Raw genomic sequence first — 27,363 nt, forward strand, 5'->3', positions numbered from 1 at the left:
TATCATTAGGTGAGCTGTTTATGTATTACTTTTCCAATCAGTTGATATTCATAGGTATATCACACATTTTCAGCTTTTTAACTCGTTAGTTCATTTTCTATCATTTCAGAAACTGTTGGGCTGTTCCCAAGAGAACATGGCATTTATGTTAAGCTATTATGAACAACACACACCATTTAATGCAGAACCAGTCCAGTGCATTAATTACCTGACGGCAAGTCTAATACGGCATTTATTATTTGAAACTTGAGAATTGATTTGACATAAAAAAAACAAATATGGGGTAACCGTTGCCGTATTCAAAACCTGCCATCTCTGGGTTTTGCACTACTATTTTGAGGGCTAGTCCGAGTCTGAAAAAGGAGGGAGGATTATATCCTGCATAGTTGACCACTATATCATGGAACAATGTAAGCTAAATGAAGATGAAAAAAAAGTAATGTTTGATAAAACAAATAGTCTTGATCATGGCAATTTGATTGCTGTCACAATGACAGAAGCTAATATGCATGATATTTATCCTAATATGTCCTCTTTTACTGACAGTTACTGCACAATTTGAGTCCATATCTCTTGTCTGTAAAAACGATGTTCTGTACCTAGATGCCATTATGCAGGAAGCTGAAGAGTCTGAAGGTGAGGCCAGCATGCCATCCCTTCCAGATAGTACGAGAAAGGTCCTGACGAAACACCTGAAGTTGGCTAAAAAGAGAGGTATATATTCATGCTAGAAATTCATTTGATTTATTCTCTGACAGTTGTTGGGGCAGAACCTCTGCTCCGCGCCGTTCCTATATGAGCAGATTTCTCAAAAGAAGGACAAATTCAAAGCAGCCAGGATAAGGGTTAAACAATAATCTGTTTTAATGGTAAAACATACAATACATCTCCTAATCACCTAATCACGAAGCACTCTGCAGAGTACTCCGGGCTCAGGTTCTACCACCGCGTGAGACACGTACCACAACAGCCAGTCAGAAACAAGAGCGCCGATCAACAAAATCATCACAACATTTATACACAGGTGAGGGAGGAGTTTTATCGCTTGCTCTTCCCTAGCTATTTGTTATTGGCGAGTTCACTTCTGAGCGAGTGAGTTGGTAGTGTTCCATTGGGCGGTTTCACTTCTGGGCGGGCTAGCCAGGCAGTGAGTCAGCAGTTTTTTGATTCCATCTGTTTCGCTCCTGTGTGTGTGTGTGTGTGTGTGTGTGTGTGTGTGTGTGTGTGTGTGTGTGTGTGTGTGTGTGTGTGTGTGTGTGTGTGTGTGTGTGTGTGTGTGTGTGTGTGTGTGTGTGTGTGTGTGTGTGTGTGTGTGTGTGTGTGTGTGTGTGTGTGTGTGCACAACCCAGTCTCATGGCATTTCGTGTTCACCAACACGATTTTTAATCTATTGATTCGTGTTCACCAACACGATTTTCCCCTTTTTTTCGTGATGCACAGCAAGATTTTAAAAGCAATGTATTTTCTATTGGTAGTCAGTTATAGGAAGACCGGAAGCTGTTTGGTTCATAAAAATATGTTCTTACTCAATAGCAAGCAATTATTGCTTTTATTTTAAATCGTACAATTCCGGACTTTTGCTGCTGTCTGTGAGGAAAATAAATGGGGCTCAGAGCCTCAGAATACTGAAATCTGTATTTTTTAAAAAAAAATTTCCTTCTAATTTGTTATTCTTTTCAAAATGACACACTGTTATTTACTCACCAATAACACCCAATTATCCTTGTTTTTATTTATTTGTTTAGTTCCATAATCTCTGGCTTTTTTGGCGTCCGTCAGGAACTGAATTTCAAAATAAAAATAACCGGAAACAGATTTAGGCATTTCGAGCGATTACCCAAGATCCTCAGCTATGGTTTAAGCTCGCCGGATGTTTTAGCCGCAATGCATGTTGGGATTTGGTGTTTATATGATATGAAATCGGAAAAACATTTAAAAATAATAAAATAATACTTAATTCCGAGTGTTCTTGCTTTTCTCTTTGAAAGTCATCACATAACGGCATAGTAATACACGGTTCGGCTGCATTACATATTACAGATCTGCCGTAGTTCTCTATTTATAGAGCCCTGATGAGAAGACCTTTGGAAAAACTGGACGAAATGCCGCCGAAACTGAATACTTAACGTGGATCATAAATATATCAACAATTAAACAACATCTTCAATTTCTCTTCACACAATACGTCTCCTCGCAGTATCAATAGTAATTTGGCTGACTTTTACATTTCATCTAATTCATAGATAGGTTATATTTACACCATAACGGTGCACAGCTGATATAAAAGGACTTTGAATATAAGAATGTAAATACTGAGTCTGAAATAGTATAGCAATATGCTGTAAAATTATGTGAAAACATGAATAAAACTACACATCTTCAGATGTTGTACATACATAAGTGTCCTACACTAATAATACAAAGTTATTATGGCTGTGTGTATCTTGTGTGCACCGCCTAGTGGTTAAAGCACGTTATTGAATTATTGTTTTTATGTGTTATATTTGATTCAAAAAATATTAAGAGTACATACTTTCATAGGGGGAAAGTAGAAGGTCAATGATATTAATATAGAATATAAAATATCAAGAAGATACTCTTAGTGATCTCTACAATAAAACAGTTTAGTGCAGGATGTACAAAGATATTAATAGGAGGAGGTGCAAAACAGAAAAACGAATTAACCTTTATTTAAACATTAAATAATACTTTAGATTAAGGTCTTCTTTTAAATAAGAAAAAAGCTTTGGGGGTATCTACAGATAAATATTAAGCCTGACAAAGTACTTAACGTCTAATATATTGCTTTCCTGCAATGTTAATTATGTTGAAGCACTTATTTTAACTGATGTTATACATATTAATTATACTCTTATGTATGTAGATAGTATAAGAAATGTACAGAATATGACAGTTTAATGGTGGAGGTATACACACATATTGATAGTCTTGTAATGCGCTGTTGAGGAACCTGTGACCCAAGATTTTCATTCATTGCATACACCGTAGTTGTGTATATGATATGTCAATAACCTTTGAAAATATTGAAAGGGATGTGCAAAATAGCCATTATACAGTATTTAATTAACTATTTGTAGAGAATAACGAGTAATGACTATACTTTATTACTCGTTTCCATTCATGTCAATTGCAGATAAATGTTTAGTCTTCTCAAGCACCAACTATCAAATATCTCTCCTGATTGTTGGCACTTGACAATCACCTTACCTGAATTTTACTCGGGTGTAACTAAAGTCTGATTCAAGGGTTGTTTATATTTCACATCATTAATCAGAATCTGCAAAGTAACTCAAATAAGTGTAGTGGAGTAAAAATACCAGGTTAACCTCTGAATTGTAGTTGAGTAGAATTACAAAGTAACAATGAGATGTCATGTGGGTATATTAATGCTGCGCATTATGGACACAAGCGATTTTCACCCATTTATTAATTATATGTTTTACATTTGATAACACCAATGTCATGGCAACTTCTAATTGTGGGAAAAACGAAAAAGTTCAGTAGAGACTTCCCATAGAACATTTTACGAAACACAATAGCCAGCATGTGTAGTTCTGTGGGGGGGCGTTCAATTCCAGTTTTGGATAGTCTGGCGTGGTTTCGTTCCATTTCAAACAGCTGTTCGACGCTAGGCTAACCTTGGTGCACTGCCACTCCAACATCCAATCTCAGAGCTTGAAGATTAATCACGGGGACTGTAGTCCTAAACGATAGCTGGGGATTATGGGTAATGTAGTGTCTTCGGCCATCCTAAACTCCTAAAGGCCTACGTCTGTTTCCGGTTATTTTTATTTTGAAATTCAGTTCCTGACGGACGTCAAAAAATCACGAGATTATGGAAAAAAACAATAAATAAAAACAAGGATAATTATGTGTTATTGTTGAGTAAATAACAGTGTGTTATTTTGAAAAGAATAACAAATTAGAAGGAAAACAATATAAAACAAATACAGATTTCAGTATCCTGAGGCTCTCAGCCCCATTTATTTTCCTCACAGACGGCAACAAAAGTCAGAAATTATACGATTTAAAATAAAAGCAATAATTGTGGCTTGAGTAAGAACATGTTTTTATGAACCATACAGCTTCCGGTCGTCCTATAACACCTAATGCCGTGAGAGACTACCAATAGATATACATTGCTTTTAAAATCGTGCTGTGCAACACGAAAAAAAGGGGAAAATCGTGTTGGTGAACACAAATCAATAGATTAAAAATCGTGTTGGTGAACAAGAAATGCCATGAGTGTGTGTGTGTGTGTGTGTGTGTGTGTGTTTCTGTCCCTCTGCCCTCAGGCAGTCCCCAAATCAATGATTTGGAGTCATGACAGAGGACTCTTTGATAGGACACGTACTCATTCCCCCTAAACATCTTCAACACACACACACATCCTTTCATGTATCTTATCACACAACAGTCACCTTTTTTTCTTTATGAAAGCCATATTTGTAAATATCCAAACGCCATCGTCCCATGACAGCCACATAATCAGTCAACCAACAGAAGTTAACTGTTCCCATGCCCTAAGGTCTTCCCTGAACTTCCCTTCACCCCAAAGTCAGCTTACTTTAGAATCAGAAGGACCATTGTCTCTCTAACTTGTATTTGACCCAATCATCTCCTGGGGCCGTATTCACAAAGCATTTTATCTTACCGCTAGGAGTGCTCCTAACTCTCGCTAAAACATTTTATGTAGGAGTTTTTCCTTAAAAGTTATTCACAAAGCCGCTGAGACCTACTCATACTAGGGATAAATCACTAAGAGTGAACTAAGAGTGACGCGCCGTTGCTATGGATTACGTCGATTCTCGTGCATGAGTTTAGAAGCGGTCAGTACGGTGATTGGTTGTTCAGAGCAGGCGGTCTCGGTGAAACTCATCCGCAACATCCCACAAACGAGCCCACTAAATCACCAAAAAACAAGGAAATAGCCTAGGCTAGAAATGTATTCCTATCAAATAGTTATGGACAGTGCAGTTAGCAGAATACACGCATGATGACAAGTTTGTGCAGACCACGATAATGACGTTGTATATGCACGTTAAAGAGAGAGAGCAAACAATAAAAATACGTAAATTGCATTAAATCAAGGAGGCAATTAAAAGCACCCTGCAAACTATTATCCAATGAGCATATTTCCAGCTCTTAAAGACTTTCAATAACAGCCCATACCGCCGTTCAAGTCCCCCTATCATGATGAATGAAAACAATCTGCGTGTTGATGGAATGTACTTTCTTTCTATTGACGAACACGTCCTCATCTTTTGATGGCACAATTATTTGTATTTCGCCGTGCAGGACATGAAAACTACGTTTCATCTGCCCAATTCCTCTCTCCACAACATTTCGTGTATTTTTGTGTGCTCTAAAATATATGGAGGAAAACAGTAAACAATAATAAATATGGATTCAACAAATAAAAGGCGTCAAAGAGCCAATACGATGTTTGTTACGCATCGGACTAAGCGTAATCTGCGTAATCACTTACATGTTATACTCTAACTGTGCTCCCGGTTGTGGATTGAGATAGGGTGTCAAGAGCCACGTCTTGCAGGGATAGCCACTGTCACCCAGCAAGTGACACCCAACGGGTACATGGTGCCTCTCAAAAAGCTGCCTCAGACTGCTCTCCATTAAAATACGCGAATCATGGGTAAATCCAGGCCATTTTGCAACAACATCAATAATGTTAAAAGTTGCATCAAAAACAATCTGCGTGTTGATGGAATGTACTTTCTTTCTATTGACGAACACGACCTCATCTTTTGATGGCGCAATTATTTTTATGTGCGTCCCGTCAATAGAACCGACCACACCGTTCATACCTGCAATTGCCATGAAGTTGGCTTTGATCCTGTGTAGTTGCTGATTGTCCAAAGGAAACCAGATAAACTGTTGGATGATATGTGGTCTAGAGAGCGCGTTGATGGTTTGGTTTATGGCACGGCTGACTGATGGTTCCGATATTCCTAAATCGTCGGCATTGCAAAGTTGCATTTTCCCTGTTGCTAAATATCGTAGTGTTGCCAAACATTTTATTTCCGGACTAATCGGGTTATTCCCGTTAGTCGGGGATGTTATTGCATCCTGCACTAATTCCACAACAAGTTTGATACCCTCACGATTTAGCCTATATCTCTTGATCAATTCACAGTCTTCCATTGTCTCCAAAACATTTCGTCTCACAGCCATTTTCAGATTCTTTGTGAATAGGTCTTACTGAGTTAGGAGTCCTCTCGAGGACTTTTAAGCTCTCCTAAACTTAGGTGCTACTTTTAGGCCTAAAATACTTTGTGAATTGCTCTTAGTGAATACAATTAGGAGTCCTAAATGTAAGACTGACACGCCCATTATGTTTAGGAGTTTCTCCTAAATTCGCCAGTTAGGAGCTACTTTTAGTCCTAAGATCCTTTGTGAATACGGCCCCTGATCTGATAAGAGTCTTGCAGGAAACGCACGTACATTTCAACACCCCAACATCCTTATCGTTTCTTAACTAATGCATGCTGGACATGAATCACTAATTAACAGGACTTTAACTGCATTAGATTTGAGGAAAATGTCCTTTGGCTTAATCAATAATAGTTTTAGCACTTAACAGAGGAAGCCAGAGACTCAGGGCCTCTTCAGAGGTCTGGGAACTGCAAAGCAGATGTCAAAGGTCATTTGTATTATTCTCAACCACAGATAGCCAAAAAAACACCCTTTTGATTACACATAAAAGTGGAAGAAAAGACTATTGCGCTATATTTATTATTACTAAGTAATGGGATATTGTTTCAGGAATATATGAAAAGCCTCTCTATATTTAAAGAGGAAAAATGTACTTTGTCCCTTCAAATTTAACACACATGAGTATATGAGGTGACATTAAAATGAATATACCAGAAATACACTATATCAAACGTTCTGACTCCCTCAATTCCCCCTTTTGATCTTTATAACAAAAGATCAACTTACATAAGACATTTGAAACATAACTACTGTCATGCTTTGCTACTGTGTCTGTCCCCCAACCTTAAACCTTTGGGAACAGAACACAACTTTTCATGTCAGTGAAGGAACTATCAGAGTGTGAACCTAAGTGCCAGACAGCAGTGTCCTTGTATGTTGAACCATCCGGGCCCCCCTCCCCCTCAAAGGAATATGCCAACAAGGGCAGCTGATAGGGAGGGGGAGATGCGGCCTTTCCTTCAAAGGTGGAACTGATGAATTTGATCAGAGAGAAGTAGACTCCTCTGCTGCCTCGAGAAGTCCCCCAGCCCGCTGACAGCCGCTTCCGAGTCGTCTGCTGTAGGGATGTCCGCGAGGTCCTTCTCCTCCAGTCCGCTGATGACAGCTTCCGAGTCGTCTGCTGTAGGGATGTCCTCGTTGACGATAGACAGGTCCGTCCTGATGTCCTCCAAGGTCCTAGCCGGAGGTTTCCCCGCCGCACACTGGCTCCAGTAGTACCAGATGTCCCCCTTCCCTTCTAGGCGGACGGCATGAGATGTCGCCTGGGTCACTCAGTGGGGTCCGGAGTTGAGCCACGTAGGCCTGACGACCTTCAGCCAGACGAACTCCGCTGTATCGGCCTCCTGCTCCTCGGGTCCCCCTTTGGGGTCAGCAACCTGTGTGGAGAAATCTGATACCCACCCCTCAAGTCTACGCTCAGGGTTTCTGGGCCCTCAGGTGTTTGACCTACCACTGTTAGGCCGCTTGGAGCCTGTTGGTGGGGTGTCTTAAAACAACAGCTGTCTGTGAACAGGTTTTCTAAATTAGTTGCAGACCTCCTATCTGCCAGTGCAGCTTCAGAATCTTAATACTTGGCCTGTGTCAACAAAATAAACCCCAACATCTTCAAGTGAACTAAATAATATATTTCAATAGCTCTGAATTTCTGACAAGCATCTGTGTTATTTTAAATGAAATCCTTGAGATCCTATTTAAAATCTACATATAATATGAACTGCTAATGTTTCTGATAAAGAAACACACTAATGTTATGGATTCAAAAACAACTAATTTCATCAATGGTTTGTAGTTGAATTTAGGAATGATCACTTATGGTAGGTATGTTTTTACTTTTTAACATCTCTAAATGTCAGGTCATTACTAATTAAATGGATGTCCATTCGAAGGTGGAGAAGCATGTCTTTCAAACTCATAAACTGATGCCTTGCGCTCCCTGTGAAGCTGCAAGTAAAACCACAGCAGGATGGGTTCAGTGACCCCACATTCCTTCCAATTATATTCCTTTTTTAAAATCAAATGTGCTGTTTCTACTTTTACTCAATTTTAAACACTACATTTTGGACTACAAACAACAGTTACTTCCCCCTAAAAAGTTAGTAATATGTGTTACAATGGTGAAATCAATACTTTATAGATTGGAATTATACTTGGCTTGCCACGAGCTCTCCCTTCAACATTATTCATACAAATAAAGATTTTGCTTATAGAGTGGTTCCTAAAACTATCCTTTTAATGGTGATCAATATTGTAACAAATGAGATCACTACTTTATTCACACATGAATACAAATCTCTTGAAGAATAATTTGTTAATATGATGGAAAAATGGAAGAATATATAACACCCACTGCTTAAAGTGTGGTGCATATTTCCATCATGTCTCCCCCTTTATCTCACAGTACCTTCAGTGTGTTTTAGGATTATTTTCTCATTTTACTTTAACAGTTTCCCCTTTACTGCTATTTTGAATTTACCAATTGACTAATTCGTGGGATATATAACTTGTTTATCATTACTTATTTATCAAGTCAATTCAATCTCTCTGAATTTAGTTCTTTAAAATACATTAGTAAATACCTTGTGAAGTATGCACAACAACATAACTAATCCTCTCTAGGATATGAAATCCATTCATCTTTAACCAGATACTATTTCCCTATTTATTTTTAGTTCATGATGACAATGGTATAACGTCCACACGTTTTACCCATAGCTAGTTAATATGTCAAGATTATCATGTGTGACATTATAATCAGATGTCTTGTTTGCCAAACAAGGATATTAAACTTTAATTTGTTCAGTATTCCAGACCATCATTAAACAATCAGCCTCCCTTCCTAAACACTAAGCATATCGTTCTACACCACCTTCTGATAAACTCTTGCACAGTTATGCTGTAAAATCATTGCATGATTTCTTCAGAGTCTGAACAGACTGAGACCAGCCTGTCTCTTGATCTTGTCATATTGAGAACAGTCAATGATTCATTGTCCTCTTCAGCTGTAGTCAGTGGCAGGGCCCTCAAAAAGATAGAACCGGCCCTGGTCAGTGGGCTTCAAGGAAACTCTCTCTGGCATTGGGATGTCCTGAGGGGGAAGGGACCTCTGGATCAATGTGATACAATCAGCAGACACACGTTGTCCTCTGTACAGCAGAAATCCCCAAAAACCGCAGTACCTCTTCACACCACTGTTGCCTTGACAACGAGGCACAAGCAAACTGTCAATACCTCCTCAGAGATGCGTTCTTTTTACACTTCTTCTGTTTCTGTAATGAGCAACTTTTCACCAACACACTGATTCAGAGTACAACCCAAAGGTGGCGCACAACTATCCAATGCTGCTGTAATCACAGCAAATCAGCTACTGAGAAAAACTCAATGTAAATCTCTCCCCCAGCGGGTGACAAAAGAAAACAGCTGAGTGTCTATATGGTCAGGAATGCTGAAACATATGAATGTTAAACCCATTAATGGTAACAGTCTTCCTATTCTTCATTACTTCAGTTCTAAGTTAATAGGCAAAACAAAGACACCTTTCTTAACCACTATAGATTCATCTTTTATCTACTTGCTTATTCTATTCTTTTCAAATTGTTTATCTAAGTTGTGTGTTACAAGCATGGTTAGATTTGTAACAGAATACAAAACTAACTGTATTCAGCGCTACATTTACAAAACAAGTAATCGGACTACAGTTAATGAATATATGTTTGGAACACTTAAAGGAATTATTACAAAATGTAATCTTCATTATTACTAAAGCTGAAACCTAAATAAATCATCACGGAAAATGTTTCTGTCCTTATTACTTGATTGTTTCAATAAAAACTAAAAAGCATTGTGAAAACTCCCATTTTTGAGAACATCTCAACACTTTTATTCCATCTAAGCACGGATGCCCATGACAGACACGGCCTATTAATCCCAAACGGTCTTTAATGGTATCAATTGTGAACTTTCTTAATATTAATTGTAAATGCAACGTATGTTCTCTTTAGAACAAAGACAGGATAGTTTCATCTGAAACTGGTTAGTAGCAATTTTCTGTTAACCTAGATAAGCCTGTTGTTCTTATATCTAGTAAATATATTCTTATTTTATGTTACTCATAAAACAATATGACCTTTTCCAGAATATTAGTTAACTTTATATAACATTTACCCTCTCTACATTTTTCAAACCATCTTATTTCTTCTGTCTCTCTCCTTTCCCTCACTGCGCCCTGCAGCTGCCGGCTCCTGTCCACAAGTTTCTCATAAATCACCCCTTTATGTAACCGTGTGGGATGGCTGGAGCAAAACCTCGTGCAGGACCTCTGTCATGCTTAAACATTAACTTAACAGATTCCCTCTGACTGACAAACTTACAAAAACCTACTTTTTACTTTCTACTCTTTCTTCATAAACTTAAAAACACCATTCTGGTGGATCGTTTACGTTTTCAGTTTCCTATCTACTTTAAACAACCATCAACTGAGAGTAACTGTATATGATAAATACAACTCTTAAATAACATTACAATATATATTTCTTCAAGTGAGTTCGTTATTTCATGTCTAACAAATTCTCCTCTTTCCATGTCTTATTCTAGGTGGAAGGCTATTATATTTAATTTGAATAAAACTTGAATGTACTTCATATACTCAGTAAACCTCTTTTCACTTTCCCCTAAAGTTACTGTATTTAATATAATTTTTCCTCGAAGTAGAAGTAAGTATAATCCTTAGTTAATGACAAATACCATGAAATTCACAACGCAATGCAAGGGTATCAATCAGTTCTCAAAGACTATGTTTAAATAGCAGCAAATCATTGTTTCTTATTTATTTCAATATATCTACCACTTCAAATCACACATTGATCTGTTCATTTTCAATGTATTTCACTCCAACTTCAGGCATTAGAGAAAAAAGCAAGCAGACACACTCCGGGCTGCTGCTGCTCTCGAGAGGGAAAAGGGGGGGGGGGACTCTCACAGACAAATACTGACACCCCCCTCTCTCCCCCGCTGTAGCTCTCAGCCTTTTTAGGAGAAGGGGGGCTTCTTTCAACAATTAACACTTCTGCTATCATTTTATTCAATTGTTCTGCTTGAACCCACTGTTCTCGTAATCTCTTCACTCACGCTCCTCTCGTTCAAATTCTCCCTCTATTATGACTCTGTATCTATTTATCTGACTAAGGCTGTTTCATGTTAAATAATATATTCTATTTATTCACAAGAAATATATCCTCCTTACTGTCTGTCCAGCTTTTAAGATGCGATATTTCTTTCAACAGAATGGGAGTTAACCCCAACAGACTTATAACGCACCTCCCGCCCCATGAGCGTCAGATCTGTTATTTAATTTAGTCTTAGATGCAGACTCAATAGAGAACCGCAGTGACGCGTCGTAAAACCAGGAAGTAAGTTAGCATTTTTAGAACTTCCGGTTCCTTCCTCAAAAAGCAATGCATTTTTTCCATAGGGTTTTGGAAAATAGCTCGAAATAAGGTCTGTGGTTGACACAAATTTAAGAGATAAATCACGTTTTGTTCTACGACATTAAATACATCAGCAGTGACCCCACTGGGGATTTTTGAAGAGTTTCCGTGTCAGAAAAACGATGGTTGTTACCGAGTGGCTGAATAGGACTACAGAAATTGTTGAGGCCGTTGTACGTCACTACGCCGAACACGTAAACACTCCCGCTAAGTTTTTTTCCCCCTGTGTTCTGCTTGAAAGCAAGTACCTGCCTATCTTTAGTATCTGTATATCTATATCTGACCATTAGAATCTGTATTTTTGAAATTGTCGTTTTTAACACAGTAGTTTTACAAATTATAGAACAATTAATTACCAGTGTTCTCCAATTTTACTCGGCAGTTTGTTTCGTTAGCTAACGTTAGCTAAAGCTAGCGCTACTAGTTAGCTACGCAATGGTTTGTTGCTTTGCTCCGGGTTGCAGCCACAGGTCTTCGCATGAAACGTGCTTGTTCTATCGTTTCCCGGCCAATGTTTTCCAAAGGAGAGTCTGGATTCGCGCCATGAGGTAAGCTGACGTTACATTTTTGTCCATGTCACGGTGAAATGTAAATGATGGGTAGTGACTGTATCCAGAGGCGCGGGAAGGTATTTTGAGTGGGGGTGCTGAGGTGCTGGACTCCAGTGAACACTATTACGGGCACTATAGAGCACGCACAAAATTCCCCACACGCAAACACACAGTAAACCCGCGACTGTTACAATGAAGGCTCGATAATCAGCTCACGGCATATAGGCAGGGGTAAAGTGCTATTTTTTACGAGTGGGGAGCGGACCTCACCTCCTCTAGGGGGGTCCGGGGGGATGCTCCCCCGGGAAGATTTTTTTTTAATATTGAAGTTAAAAGCATCAATCTGGTGCACTTTGAGAGCAACATTAAGAGATCTATGGATACATCTCTCAACATCCAGATGAAACACAACTGTAAGCAGATGTTATTTTTCTTTATGAATATTTTACAAATCACTCCCCTTTCAAACTGTATTCTTGTTTTACTGCCATATAGTATTTTATAACTGTTTTTCCTTTATTCTCTTATTTATTTTTATAACTATCATGATCATATGAAGGTGTGCCGCGGAAATAATCTTTTGAATAATTTTTGACCAAACCGTTTGAGACCCACTGAGATAACTTAGACTAAAGTTAACTATCTAAACACTCAGAAAGTCCTTTAGCTCACCTGAGCCTCTCAGTCTGAGAGGAGAGCTCTCCTCCAGCTTGTTGTGGAACAAACAGCTCCGTATGTCCGTTAGTGCAGCTAGCTAACCAGATGCTAACAACACGGTCCCTGCTGCTGGCACCGGTCCCTCTCTCTCTCCCCCTCTCTCACATACACTAAATGCGCTATTTCCGCACACACACAGAGCCGCGAGCTTGAATGACACAAGCACACTTTTATTTCCATGCAACTCTCTGATTGGTCTGGTGTCTTGCCTCTGTTGTATTCACTGAACACGGGAAATTACATTCCTGCCGTCCTTTCTAGTGTCTTGATGAGGTTCACGTAAAGCACGGTTAATGTATTATATTATTGAGGTAGAATTGTCCGGGGCTACAGAAAAAACATTCGGGGCAGGCCAAAATATTATTTTACCAACAATGTGGAATTTATTGGCTACATATTAAACAGATTATGCACAGCGGGAGCAGCAATAACCGTCAAATAATAATTCAGACAGGGGAGCTCCGCACCCCCTGCCTGCCGCTAAGGGGTGCTGCAGCGCCCTCAGCACCTCCCTTCCCGCGCCCATGACTGTATCGCCGTTTTAGAGATGGCGCTGCTGAAAAGACCGCAACATAAGTAAAGATAATGAATACATCCTATTAAAACCTGCGTGGCTTATATGATAAGTCTAATTAGTACAAGCAGCATAACGTTTCACCATGTAACTAAAGATTGTAGTCAGGGAAATCAGTTTGACATATTGAACTAATAACAAATCACCTCTGGCTGGCAGAGAACTCTCGGCTCCATAGCTTCTCTTGGACGTAAAATCACATGTACATTTTACATTTATATTCAATTTAATATTCCATCCCTCACATACTTTTGTATATAATAACTTGTATTTAGTTTTTCTTGTTATGCTGCTGCAACACAAACATTTCCCAAATTGGGATCAATACAGTAATATCTTATCTTATCTTAATTAAGAAATATAACTATTATAATTAGTGTAGCAGCTGACACCTATTTTCAATATGGATTAATCTACCATGTATTTCTTTAGTTCAATGTTCATCTATAAAAATGTCAAAATAGTGAAAATGTTCACGAGACTTATCAAAGTGCAAGGTTATATCTTTAGATGTTTTGTTTTAGCCTATGTACTGTATGTCTTAATGCTCTTACAGTATATGTGACGGTGTGACTTCCATGAAACTTATATTTTATATCTTCCCAACAGACGAGCTGACAGGAAACCTAACACTCTAACAACCAAAACATTGCAAAGGCGAGTAAATGTAAATTAAAAACAATTCACAATTTTTGTATTTCTTCTTCCTTGCAGTGAGGTGAAGCTGGCCTTGCACTTGGTGCCAGTAAGGATGTTCCTCACGCAGGCTGAATGTTTCTCCTTCCTTACTGACACAGAAGCCCTTGATTTGCAATGCTTCACTAATTGTCATTTCCCTGGCTCCGTAGGGACACTTTACCTCCAGCACAGCGGAAGACCCTACCAGACCATCTGAAGATGCCCCCAACATTCCTGATAGGGAGAGCCACAAATCTGACTCATGGACCTGTATCTCGGTTGCAGTGGTGAATGCCCTGACGCCCTCACATTCATTCATAGTCCCCCACTCTACAGACAAAACACCCTCAAGGGCCTGTTGTTGGGTTATGGCTAGAAAGGATCCGTCTAATGTAAATATGACGTCACGTTCTCGTTCTAACTCTCGTTGTAATCGGAGCGGCTCGGCTGTAATCGGAAAGGGTCGGGGTGGGCGGGACGCGGGGAAATCGCGGGAAGATCGAGAAGAGGGGTCGTTCTAACTCTCGTTGTAATCAGAGCAGTGGTAACCACTCAAAGTCCTCAAGAGATAGGAAACGACAGCAGTGTGGGACCTTATTGCGCGAAATTACTGAGCACACATACCACCTACAGGATGAGACGTTCATGTGTACAGTGATATCAAGACTAAATGATCTTTTGGAGGACGTAAAGCAACACACCCCACATGACAGTAGTCTTCCTCTCACCTTCACGCCCCCCAAACACAAAAGGCAGAAGAGGACCATAAAACCTCTCAGTACCAGCCATCGTAGACACCCTTTTTCAGGCCGGGTGGGTCATAAAGCTGAGGTCATGAGATCCAACTACAGAGTGGACAGCTTGAACAAGATTTTAAGAGCTAAGTCCCCAGAGTCTAATGCGGGAGGAGCAGGCAGGGGTACGAAGAGGAGGATAGATGCTTTAGGTAAGAACAAAGTATATTTACTTTTGCCATCTCCTCTATATTCACAAAACACAGCCAATCATCCATTCCAATCCTATGTGACATGGCACAGTTCATTTCACTCCAATAGAAACTGATATAAAAGAGACCATTAGTCTTCTCATTGTGCTTATTGCTGTGGATAGGTGTTAACTATTGTTGTTGTATTGTATCATATCAAAAGTTGTTTTCATCCAAGGCACCACCGCCAGGTGAATGTTGGAAGCTTGGAGATGAATGGAGCTGTAAAGAGGTGGTAAGTAAAACAACGTTTTTAATTCATTGCATGTGATTGATGTAGTTATAAAAAGTATATCATAAGCTGTCATTACAGTCTAAATATCTAACAGCAAAAGGAGGAGAGTCTGAGGAGGAGAGGAGATGAGGAGAACAGAGGAGAGGAGACAGCAAAAGGAGGAGAGTATGAGGAGAGGAGAACAGGAGAGGAGAGGATAAAGCAAAAGGAGGATAGTCTGAGGAGAAGATGAGGAGAGGAGAACAGAGGAAACAGGGAAAGCAGAGTAAAGAGCAGAGTTGAAAGAGAAGTTGAAAGCAGAGCAAACAGTAGCAGGAGAAGTACAGCAAATGTAAAAGTAACTTTGAAAAGTATCAGCAAGAAGATCAGAGTTGCATAATGTTATTTTGTTTTATTCATTACTGTTATATTAATGTTGTATGTTCATTTTTGTACATAGGATAATAAAGATGATCTTAACCTTGAACTCGATTCATGACCTCATTTCATTATTAAAACCTTAATATCAAATTACAGACTGGATTCAAATTAGGATCTCCAAATGTGTTGATGTAATGTTTGTGATAAACTGAAGGATAAAGTGTTCCTTTATGTGTTGAGAAAATTCCCCTCCCTCTTAAGCCAAGTAAGGTGTTTAAAAAGCCTCTTGGATCAGCTGGAAAATGCATCATCACAAAGCTGAAAACAGCTGTTTCACTTTACTTTTGAAAGATACGACAGAGACAAAGCTACACATATATGATGATATTATAGAATATGATGCATTGCTGCAGATTAAACTACCCAACGGGATATAAAAGAGGTAAACACATCTACAGCAGTAACATGCAACATACATTTTATTGCACCAGGAGCTATCTTGGGACTTTTACTGCAACAACGTTGACTTGCCTGTGAATACAAAATAAACCATAGTGTTGCTGATCTACAGTGTTGTCATTCTTCTTTCAACAGCAAGACCGCTAACAAGTATTTACATACTTAATATAGTTTAGTTTCTCGCCATCCCAAACGTAAACATTCAGCCACGTGACTGCGCTTCCGAGCCGCTCCGATTACAACCGAGCCGCTCCGATTACAACGAGAGTTAGAACGAGAATGTGACGTCATATTTAAATTAGACGGATCCTTTCTAGCCATAACCCTGTTGTTGCCCTAGAACCCTGGCAATAAGGGAAGCAGTCCAACGCTTTGACCTCAGGACAGCTCCAAAGTTGCTGGCAGTCAACCTTCCTTTCGTGAACAAATGCCAGTTTGGGTTGGTTCGCTGACCAGTGGTAGCCACCTGAATTGCCCTCTGTTGCTCTTCAGACAATGCCATGCTTGCCACAATTGCCTCAGGTCCCTGATGCCCAACATATTTGATAATTTCAGGAACAGTAAGTGTTTCCAAGCTGTAGTGTTCCTCTTCTGGCTCGGGGGAGAGAAGCCAAGAAATTCCTGAGAACCTGCCCCCGAGTCTGTCCCTCAGCCAGTCACGATCTTCGGAGGTGTCACCTTTGTCAGCGGGTTAAATTAGTTATTGGTTTCAACAGTCACATTAAAACAGTTATTAAATCAGCTTACTATCACCTAAAGAACATATCTAGGATTAAAAGACTAATGTCACAGCAGGATTTGGAAAAATATGTCCATACTTTTATCTTCAGTAGACTGGACTACTGCAATGGTGTCTTCACAGGTCTCACTAAAAAATCTATTAGAAAGCTGCAGCTGATTCAGAACACCGCTGCTCGAGTCCTTACCAACACTAAGAAAGTGAATCACATCACTCCAGTTCTGAAGTCTTTACACTGGCTTCCTGTGTTTCAAAGAATAGATTTCAAAATACTGCTGCTGTTTATAAAGCACTGAATGGTTTAGGACCAAAATGCATTTCTGACCATCTGCTAAATGATGAACCATCCAGATCTCTCAGGTCTTCAGGGACTGGTCAGCTTTCTGTCCCCAGAGTCAGAACTAGACATGGTAAAGCAGTGTTTAGTTATTATGCTCCAAATATCTGGAACAAACTCCCAGAAACCTGTAGGTCCGCTGCAACTCTTACTACTTTTCAATCCAGGCTGAAGACCTTTCTTTTTGTCGCTGCTTTTAATTGAACTATTCATATCTTAGACTGCACTGTAACTTTTATCCATGTATTTTTTCTTTTAATGTTTATTTTATTAGCTTTTCTTTTTAATGACTGATTTTAAATGCCATTTTCTTAATGTCTTTCATTTTTTGTAAAGCACTTTGAATTGCCTTGTGTTGAAAAGTGCTATATAAATAAACTTGCCTTGCCTAATAAAGATTTCATGTGACACATACAATTGATTTGTTGATGGGAATTAATGTGAATAAATTAACTCTAGGTACGGTACTCTTGTTATCACTACTCACCGACACTGTAAACCTTGTCCCTCATGCTAGCCCTGACAACACCGGTAAGCACACCTTCATCTCGGCTGCACTGTTACGTGTCCTGACTTGTCGTGGTTCTCTCCTCTGTCTACACTCTTCTTGTCATCTTTGTAAAACGATATCAGACTGGTAATTGACACAGCCATGACTTCTAGTTAAATTCAGTGTGGCTAAAATGAAAAGCTTTGTTAAAATATGCAAGCACGCAAAAGTCAAATTCAGCTTTATTGTCAAAAATTATACATGTGTTATACATCCAGAAATATAGAAATATCGTTTCCCACAGTGTGACATGTATACATAAAACAAAACAAAAAGGGCCTAGATAAACGTGGTATACATTAATCAAAACAAAAAGGGCCTAGATAACCGGGGTATACAGTTTAAAATGTTAATATATTTAATTTAAAGTGTTCAAAGTGCAGTTTCAGTGCAAGTCAGTTGAAACGATCTTAAGTTGGCGTGACGTTGAAGTCGTGCGACCCTGCTGCTGTAGTGGCTTGTAGTTCGTTTATAGCATTACGTTAGCATTTCGCTTTTGGCGACTAGATTTATGATTCAGAAATTATAAAAGTAGGGTTGACGTGTGGAGATTATCCGGCTGAACAAAACGTGATCCCTCTCTTAAATGTGTGTCAACCACAGACCTTATTTCGAGCTATTTTCCAAAATCCTATGGAGAATTTGCATTGGTTTTTCAAGAAGGAACCGGAAGAAGTTTACTTCCGGGTTTTACGACGCGTCACTGCGGTTCTCTATACTAGCACCTTCAGCTAGCTGCCGTGAGGGACTCTATACCCGCAACCAACACTACACTGGCTTATAATGCACCTCCCGCCCCATGAGCGTCGGATCTGTTTATTTTGATTAGTCATGGATGGAGACTCAATACTACCATTTGACTCCCCCAGGAAGTATAGCTTGTGAGGACTCGATACCTTCACTTAAGCTAGGGACTCTATACCAGTGGTTCCCAACCGGTGTGCCGCGGCACACTGGGGTGCCGTCAGCACTGTCCAAGTGTGCCGCAAAAAAACGTATTTTTATGTTCCACATTTTTTTCTCACTTAATAAACTTCACTTCATATACACTTTATTTTATTACATGTACAATGGAGTTCATAAGCTAATAAAACATATGTTGCTCAGATTTAGAAATATTAAACAGCTTAAATTCTCATGATTTACGTCAGCCGTCATTGTTTACGGTGTGCAGAGCAGCTTTTTATCCTTGCGCCAAATAATTTCAAGATGGACCGTTACGTAGTGACAATAAATAAAGAAGCACCCCAGCCCTCAACAACACAGAAAGGGATGACAGAACATGATGGAACAGCAGTGCAAAAGAAGTCTAAAATAACATTAATATCAGCCACAAGTTTAAACAGCAGAGCTCAGGATGAACTCGCAGAGCTATCTATGGACCGCTCCCTGAAACTGAAGCACGGGGAACTACGTCTGGATATATTTTGGCTGCTTGTGGGACACGAGTATCCATCCCTCTCAGAGAGTGCCATCAAGGTGCTTTTACAGTTTCCAACCTCCTACTTGTGCGAGCTGGCGTTTTCCTCACTCGCATATGTCAAAAACAAGACCCGGACCCGGCTGTCAGTGGAGCAGGACCTCCGCGTTGCGCTGTCCACTATCCCCCCACGCATCAAGAGACTCTGCTCACAAAAGCAGGCACAAGTGTCGCACTAGCACCGTGTAACGGTCTGAGAAATGTTTATGTTTGGATGTTAATTTGTGTGCCTTTCTTATAAATGTATGATTTATGATTTTGTCAATCAGTATTATCTGGATAGCGAAATGCAGAATGTTTCATATTTGGGATGTGGTTGATGAGTCACATGACCACAGTCAGGTCAGAGGGCATTGTTTCATCCATCCAATTCTATTAAGTTATTATTTAATCTAAGTGATCATAGGCCTGCCTCTTTTGAAATCCAAATGTAAAATAATAACCCTGATATTGCTTCGGGGGGCGGGGCTTAGTTTGGAACCCTGAGTGACAGCCCTCCCTCTGTCATGATGCCTTCATGGATGTTAGGTAGCGCAATAAATACAACTACACACTGTCTATACACAATACTCCCGTGATTGGTGGTAAACAAAACTGATACCAGCATCAAAGTTCCTTTAAGCGAGCTGTTGAGCATCATATTTGGCAACAATCAAGGTATAAGAGCAATAAACTGTGCTAGAATCTGAAATCACGTATCCGCAATCAAGCGTTGTCTTTCCCCACTTCCACGTAGCTCCATGAACGCAGCATAGTATTGGCTTGGTTTTTGCGATCAGAATCAGAATACCTTTATTAGTCCCACAGGGGATACATTTACATTGTTACAGCAGACAAGAGCCAAAGACAGCTTAATGTCAACAAGTCCTCCAACTAATACGACCAAATAGGTCGATTGTTTTCCTCGTTTTCCGACCCATTAATACGACCCAGAGCAGCGTTTTCAATCAACGGGTGCGTCAGCCTGTATACCTTTACGACCCACGGGCGCGTTTTAAATCAACGGGAGGCGGCGTAATGACGTACAACGTCCTCGACAACTTCAGTTAACAACCATCGTTTTTCAGACACGTACACTCTTCAAAAATCACGGCTGTCTGTCGTAGAACAAAACGTGATCCGTCTCTTAAATTTGTGTCGACCACAGACCTTATTTCGAGCTATTTTCCCAAATCCTATGGAGAAATCTCATTGGTTCTGACGCGAGGGAACCGGAAGTGGTCAAATGCTAACTTACCGGGGTTTTGGACTCGTCACTGCATCAGACAACATCCATTTATTTCCCAGACAAGCTAATAAACGTGAGTAGTCAGATATCAAAAGTATATTCATTTTGGGATATGTATTATGTTGTTTTATTTTGTCGTCTAGTACAGTGACTAAGATTACTATGTTTACCTAGGAATAATGATAGCAAAGCTAAATTAGCCAAAAGTAGAATCAGCTAACGTTAACGTGAGCATGGAAGTTATGTGATCCATCGGTTCATGCGGTTGATCCAAATGTTATCAAACGTCACATTCTTTATAACTATATTAAATACTATTCATCTATTAAGTGAAGAGTGACCAGGGGTGTAATACTGTCGGAACACCGCTCCGGCACCTAAAACGGGGATGGTTGTTAGCATCTGGTGCTAGCTAGCTATGATAACGGATAGGCTAAGAGGCTAATGTACCTAATGTAATGTTTACACAGTTAACTTTAGTCTAAGTTATCTCAGTGGGTCTGAAACAGTTTGGTCACCATATATGGAAATACATATTTCCAAGGCACACTTTTATATTATTGTAATGTTCCACAATAGGAGTCGGAAATTCAAGTTCTTAGGTTCAATAGCTCCTTTGGTAGTATACAAATACAGGTTCATAGGTCACAGGTTGCAGGTCGCAGGTTCAACGTCACACAGCACCCTAAAAAAAATCGAATGAATCTAAAACATCGATGAAATCATTACAATTCATACTATTGGACATACAACAAATGCATAAAAAAACAAAACAGTAAATAGTTAAATATGCACAAAGATACATTTAAAAAAAGTATTATTCTTATCATTTTTTTAATTATTGAAATGTATACAGTTAAGTTTCATATGGGTGTTGACAGATGTATCCATAGATTTAGTTAATTTTGCCCTCAAGTGCACAAGATTGATGCATTTAACTTCACGGGGGCCTCCGGACCCCCCTAGAGGACATGAGGTCCACCCCCACTTAAAACATATTCACATGGATAGGATACTAAATACATGTGCACACTTTTTATATAGTAACCTTTGTACCTCAGCAGGAGGGAGTTAGTTTATAAAGGTCCTTCACTGGTCACTTAACTATCACGCAGCTGTGTGCAGCATTTACTGTAAGAATCACACATTTATTCAATAATGCAGACTTAATAAATGACCATTCTTTGTTGATTCTGGCTGGAGTGTTAATTGACAGTAGTTACATAAGCTTCAAAACAAGCCACAACTGCGCGTGCACACATGCAGAACTTATAGAATTAGCAATACACCCCTGGTAATGATGATTTTAGTATTATTTTCTGTGATGATGGAGCATCAACTTTTGGATCAACCAGATATTGACAGATTAGGGTTGTTCATAACAGTCACTTTAAACATGTGACTGACTCTGTATAACATTGTTTTCCTTACTCTTGTGATTTTTGTTCATCCTATCTAAAAGATAAAAAAACATGAGTTCATTGTTTTAACAAGATTTTTCACGATATAATAAAATACATGAATCCTGTAAACATTTGTAGTACAGGACTGTCTCAGAAAATTAGAATATTGTGATAAAGTTCTTTATTTTCTGTAATGCAATTAAAAAAACAAAAATGTCATACATTCTGGATTCATTACAAATCAACTGAAATATTGCAAGCCTTTTATTATTTTAATATTGCTGATTATGGCATACAGCTTAAGAAAACTCAAATATCCTATCTCTAAATATTAGAATATCATGAAAAAGTATACTAGTAGGGTGTTCAACGAATCACTTGAATCGTCTAATTAACTCGAAACACCTGCAAGGGTTTCCTGAGCCTTGAAAAACACTCAGCTTGGTTCAGTAAACTAAATAACAAGTATGGGGAAGACTGCTGATCTGACTGCTGTCCAGAGGACCGTCATTGACACCCTCCATCAGGAGGGTAAGACACAAAAAGAAATTTCTCAAAGAGCAAGCTGTTCACAGAGTGCAGTTTCAAAGCACATCCACAAAAAGTCTGTTGGAAGGGGGAAATGTGGCAGGAAACGCTGCACAACCAAGAGAGATGACCGCAGCCTTAACAGCATTGTGAAGAAGAGTCGCTTCCAGAATTTGGGGGAGCTTCAAAGACAGTGGACTGAAGCTGGAGTCCAGGTATCAAAAGTCACTGTTCACAGACGTGTCCGGGAAATGGGCTACAATAGCCGTATTCCCATGGTCAAGCCACTTCTGAACTCAAGACAACGGAAGAGGCGTCTGACTTGGGCTAAGGAAAAGAAGCACTGGACAGTTGCACAGTGGTCCAAAGTCCTCTTTTCAGACGAAAGCAAGTTTTGTATTTCATTTGGAAGTCAAGGCGCCAGAGTCTGGAGAAAGGCTGGAGAGGAGCAAAATCCAAGTTGCTTGAAATCCAGTGTGAAGTTCCCACAGTCAGCGATGGTTTGGGGAGCCATGTCAGCTGCTGGTGTTGGTCCACTGTGTTTCATCAAGCCCAGAGTAAATGCAGCTGTGTACCAAGAGATTTTAGAGCACTACATGCTTCCGTCTGCTGAAAAGCTCTATGGAGATGAGGAATTCATTTTCCAGCATGATCTGGCACCTGCCCACAGTGCCAAAACCACCAGTAACTGGTGTACTGACCATGGCATTACTGTCCTCGATTGGCCTGCAAATTCCCCTGACCTGAACCCCATAGAGAATATGTGGGGTATTGTGAAGAAGAAGCTGAAAGACACCAGACCCAACAATGCTAATGAGCTAAAGGCCGCTATTGAAGCATCCTGGGCATCCATAACACCTCAGCAATGCCACAGGCTGATTGCCTCCATGCCACGCCGCATTGATGCAGTAATCCGTGCAAAAGGATTCCCAACCAAGTACTGAGTGCATTAATGGACATTTTCAAATGTTTGATTGTGTTTTGCTGTTATAAATCTTTTTTTTTTACTTGGTCTGAGGAACTATTCTAATTTTTTGAGATAGGATTTTTGAGTTTTCTTAAGCTGTATGCCATAATCAGCAATATTAAAATAATAAAAGGCTTGCAATATTTCAGTTGATTTGTAATGAATCCAGAATGTATGACATTTTTGTTTTTTTAATTGCATTACAGAAAATAAAGAATTTTATCACAATATTCTAATTTTCTGAGACAGTCCTGTATAGTATTCTTATTTTTGGTATTCCCTGACATTATCTGTGTTTCTGTTACAGATGCCTACTCAAAAAGTGTGCCAGACATGCAGGCAAAGCATAGGAGTAGCAAGTAAAAAATGCAAACAATGTGGTGCCATCCAACCCTACAAAGAGAAACTCTCCAAGCAAAAAGAAAAGGTTGCACAGGAGTGGAAGGCCACGCAAAAGAAAAACCACAGTGTCAACAAAGTGTATGACTCGACACATTTACTGGTAAGCTTTTTTCTCTTGCAGATGTCAGTTATCATAAAAAAGTGTGTAAATAATCCCTGATCTTAATCTTTTTATACAAATTGTTAAATTCCTGAATTGATTTATACTTTCCAACAGTCGCCCTCATTTACTTTTTAAAAATAATCCTAATTTCTTAAGTAAGTTTATGTGAGAAGTACAGACTAGTGCACGATTACTGCACTTCATGTAATGTGTTAAGCAAAATTGTTGTCACCGTTGTATTTAAAGCTGTAAAGGCATAACACATTTTTTCGAACTGATGTTAGATAGTGTTTGTACTTGCAAGCACCCAGTTTTAGTAAAACATTATTTCTTAACCAGAAGTAACATAGTTCAGGCCAGTGGTAATTCCTAGAATCAGAGCTTCAATGTACATGTTTTTCTAATTATATCTTACAAAAAAACCTGCATTTTGGTGTTTTATATTTTATTTTGGAACTTCATAGTATAGAAAACACATAATTATGTGACTATGGTTTCCAAAAGTAAAATAAATGAAATATCATATACATTTTTGAATAAATGGTAAAACCAAGAATGTCACAGAATCAAAACCAGCCCATATTAATATAGTGCTTGAAAGACAATCAAGACCTGGAAAGAGTTAGTATTAATAAAGAGGCCCTTAAAAGCACTTTCATTAAGCTTACCAGAGTCTCTGACTTTGAGCCGTGTTCGAACAGTCCTTTAAAAATTCCCCTGTAACACCCGCTTTACATCTGAAGTGCTGTTAATGCGGAACTTTGAACCTGAAATGATATAGGTTATAGCTTGCTGACATGTTTCAAAGCTAAATGTAGCTTATTCAGATATCTGAATGTGAGAATTAAATGGACAAATATTAGGCATGCCAGAAACTGACCATGATCAAAATCGGACAGCCCTGGCGAATATTAATTGATTATTCGCCGCCGAATTGAAACTAAGCCAGGAAAAAAAAGAAATACATAAATAATAATAAAAATATATATAAATAAAATCGAATTTTAAAAATAATTTTCGATTATGGAGACTGTAACGAATATTCGAAAAATAGAATAATCGCTGGCATCCCTAACCCATATGAAAATAACTATGCCCATGTAAAAAAAACTCAAAGTGAACCCGAGCTCGATAAACTTCTTTTTTTTTTTACAGTTCTTTTTTAGGGGCTCCCCTAAAAGGGGTCTAAAATCACACCTGGTTAATTGTGGGGTGCCTTCCTCAATGTGCACACGTATCACATCAGTGCATTTTTCACTTAGGCAAAATAAATGGAGTTATAATGGCTTTAGGTGTGTGAAAATGTTTAGAGATGTTGTGTACATAATATTTCTTGTTTTTTTGTGTCCATTGTGTTCCAGCTCCACAAATGGAAAATGTTAGATCGGCGTCCCATCCTCCTTCTTGCCAAGAGAGGCACAAATGGTTTTTGCCGATTGCATCTGTCCATGGCAAATCGAGACAGAAGATGGTAACAATGCACTTGTTACCATAAAGAGGATTTACGAAAGCCTTATTAATGGTAAAGTATACAAATCTGCATGCTATATTTCAGCAATTTATCTGTTAACATTTTTTGTAAATTAGTTGCCCAGTTATCTGGTTTTAAATGTAAAAAAATGTGAATCACTGTTTACCAAGTAGTACAAATATGTCGTTATGTCTTGTTTTGTCAGTTAAAGGGCCCATGTCATGCTTTTCTGGTTATTACCCGTCCCCTTGTGTGTTATGAAGCTTTTCCTGCATGTAAACGGTCTGCAGAGTCACAAACCCTCAAAGTACACCCTGTAGCGAGTAAAACTCTAACACAGAAAATACTGTCTATGCTGCTCTTTTTCAAAAAAAAATCTTCCTGAGTATAGTGACGTAACGGGCATAGTGACGTACCGGCTCACACACACTCACTCAGCCTTATCTTTTCTCAGCCGAGGCTCCGTGGATCTCCTCACGCACACACGCACTCACACTCACAGCCTGGATGTGAGTGTGTGTGTGTGTGTGTGCGCTCAGGCTGAGTTCCTCGCTGTCTCGCAGACCCCACACAGCAACCAGGAAACAACACCAGTAATCCAGCTCACACTGTCTGCTCCTCGAGCCTCAAAGGGCGGAGCAGCGAGCCCCCCAACGTCCCGCCAACACGGCACCCAGACCCCACGCAGCATTCTCATCTGTTTGTCCTTAGTGGTGTCATTTCCTGGTTGCTAACAAACGCCATTGTAACACAGAATCACTGATGTTCCGCTGTTTCATTTTTAGCTGTAATTACTCAGATTATAAATGTATATGGCGGATTATACTTGGTCATTTACTCACCATGCGTCTACTTTTTTTTCTTCTCAATAGTGACTTTGGCAGTTGAACCTGAGGGCCCTTGTACCACACAGGCAGAAATGGCCGCAGACCCAGGATCAGACTTGTCTGTACCTCTTACCACCGAGACTGACACTGAGTTCACTCTCTTCCTCACTCCTGTGTCCTCCGGCCTGACTCCTGCTCTCTCCTCCGGCCTGACTCCTGCTCTCTCCTCCGGCCTGACTCCTGCTCTCTCCTCCGGGCTGACTCCTGCTCTCTCCTCCGGCCTGACTCCTGCTCTCTCCTCCGGGCTGACTCCTGCTCTCTCCTCCGGCCTGACTCCTGCTCTCTCCTCCGGGCTGACTCCTGCTCTCTCCTCCGGGCTGACTCCTGCTCTCTCCTCCGGCCTGACTCCTGCTCTCTCCTCCGGCCTGACTCCTGCTCTCTCCTCCGGCCTGACTCCTGCTCTCTCCTCCGGCCTGACTCCTGCTCTCTCCTCCGGGCTGACTCCTGCTCTCTCCTCCGGCCTGACTCCTGCTCTCTCCTCCGGGCTGACTCCTGCTCTCTCCTCCGGGCTGACTCCTGCTCTCTCCTCCGGCCTGACTCCTGCTCTCTCCTCCGGCCTGACTCCTGCTCTCTCCTCAGTGTCTTCCTCACAGAAAAGAAGACCAACGAGGAATAAAGTGGCAATTAATGGTATGTGCGGGTTAATTAGTAATTATCTTATTTACATCGACTGAAACTGTGTTTGATTTTGCACATTGAATTAGTTAAAGAGAGAGAAAACAATCATCGGTACAATTAGAATACACCACCTTTTGTTTTGTTTAAGACTTTGCAGTATCAAAAGTCTCAGTGCCATTTTGAACAGTTTAATTGAGCACAATGTGATGTTAGGCAATGTTTAGGAGGTTATTGCTGAACTTCAACTTATTACCATCTTTTAATTCCTTGCAGAATGTCCCATTCATCAAGGGTCAGACACTTTCCCCTACAAAAAACTACTGAGGGAACGAATGAGGGAGGTTTGTTTAGAA

At 39.8% G+C, this 27,363-nt stretch overlaps 3 long non-coding RNA genes across 4 annotated transcripts; all 3 read left to right on the top strand.

The window, feature by feature from the left end:
- The first annotated feature begins 1,802 nt into the window (after nt 1–1,802).
- Nucleotides 1,803–14,698, top strand: LOC307033821. Its single transcript, XR_013806653.1, has 3 exons — nt 1,803–12,286; nt 14,190–14,237; nt 14,429–14,698. It is a non-coding gene; the product is annotated as an uncharacterized lncRNA (long non-coding RNA).
- A 53-nt stretch (nt 14,699–14,751) lies between these two features.
- On the top strand, nt 14,752–17,790 carry LOC307034205. Its single transcript, XR_013806815.1, has 2 exons — nt 14,752–15,204; nt 15,422–17,790. It is a non-coding gene; the product is annotated as an uncharacterized lncRNA (long non-coding RNA).
- Nucleotides 17,791–20,333: 2,543 nt separating this feature from the next.
- LOC307032278 lies at nt 20,334–26,657 on the top strand. Of its 2 annotated transcripts, none has more exons than XR_013806209.1 (4): nt 20,334–20,704; nt 23,837–24,031; nt 25,396–25,556; nt 25,960–26,657. It is a non-coding gene; the product is annotated as an uncharacterized lncRNA (long non-coding RNA). The 2 variants fall into 2 exon arrangements; XR_013806210.1 differs by having other exon boundaries at nt 20,341–20,704; nt 26,378–26,650.
- Nucleotides 26,658–27,363: the final 706 nt, after the last annotated feature.

Source organism: Notothenia rossii (genome assembly GCF_949606895.1).
Source record: "Notothenia rossii genome assembly, chromosome: 3".
Classification (NCBI taxonomy): domain Eukaryota; kingdom Metazoa; phylum Chordata; class Actinopteri; order Perciformes; family Nototheniidae; genus Notothenia; species Notothenia rossii.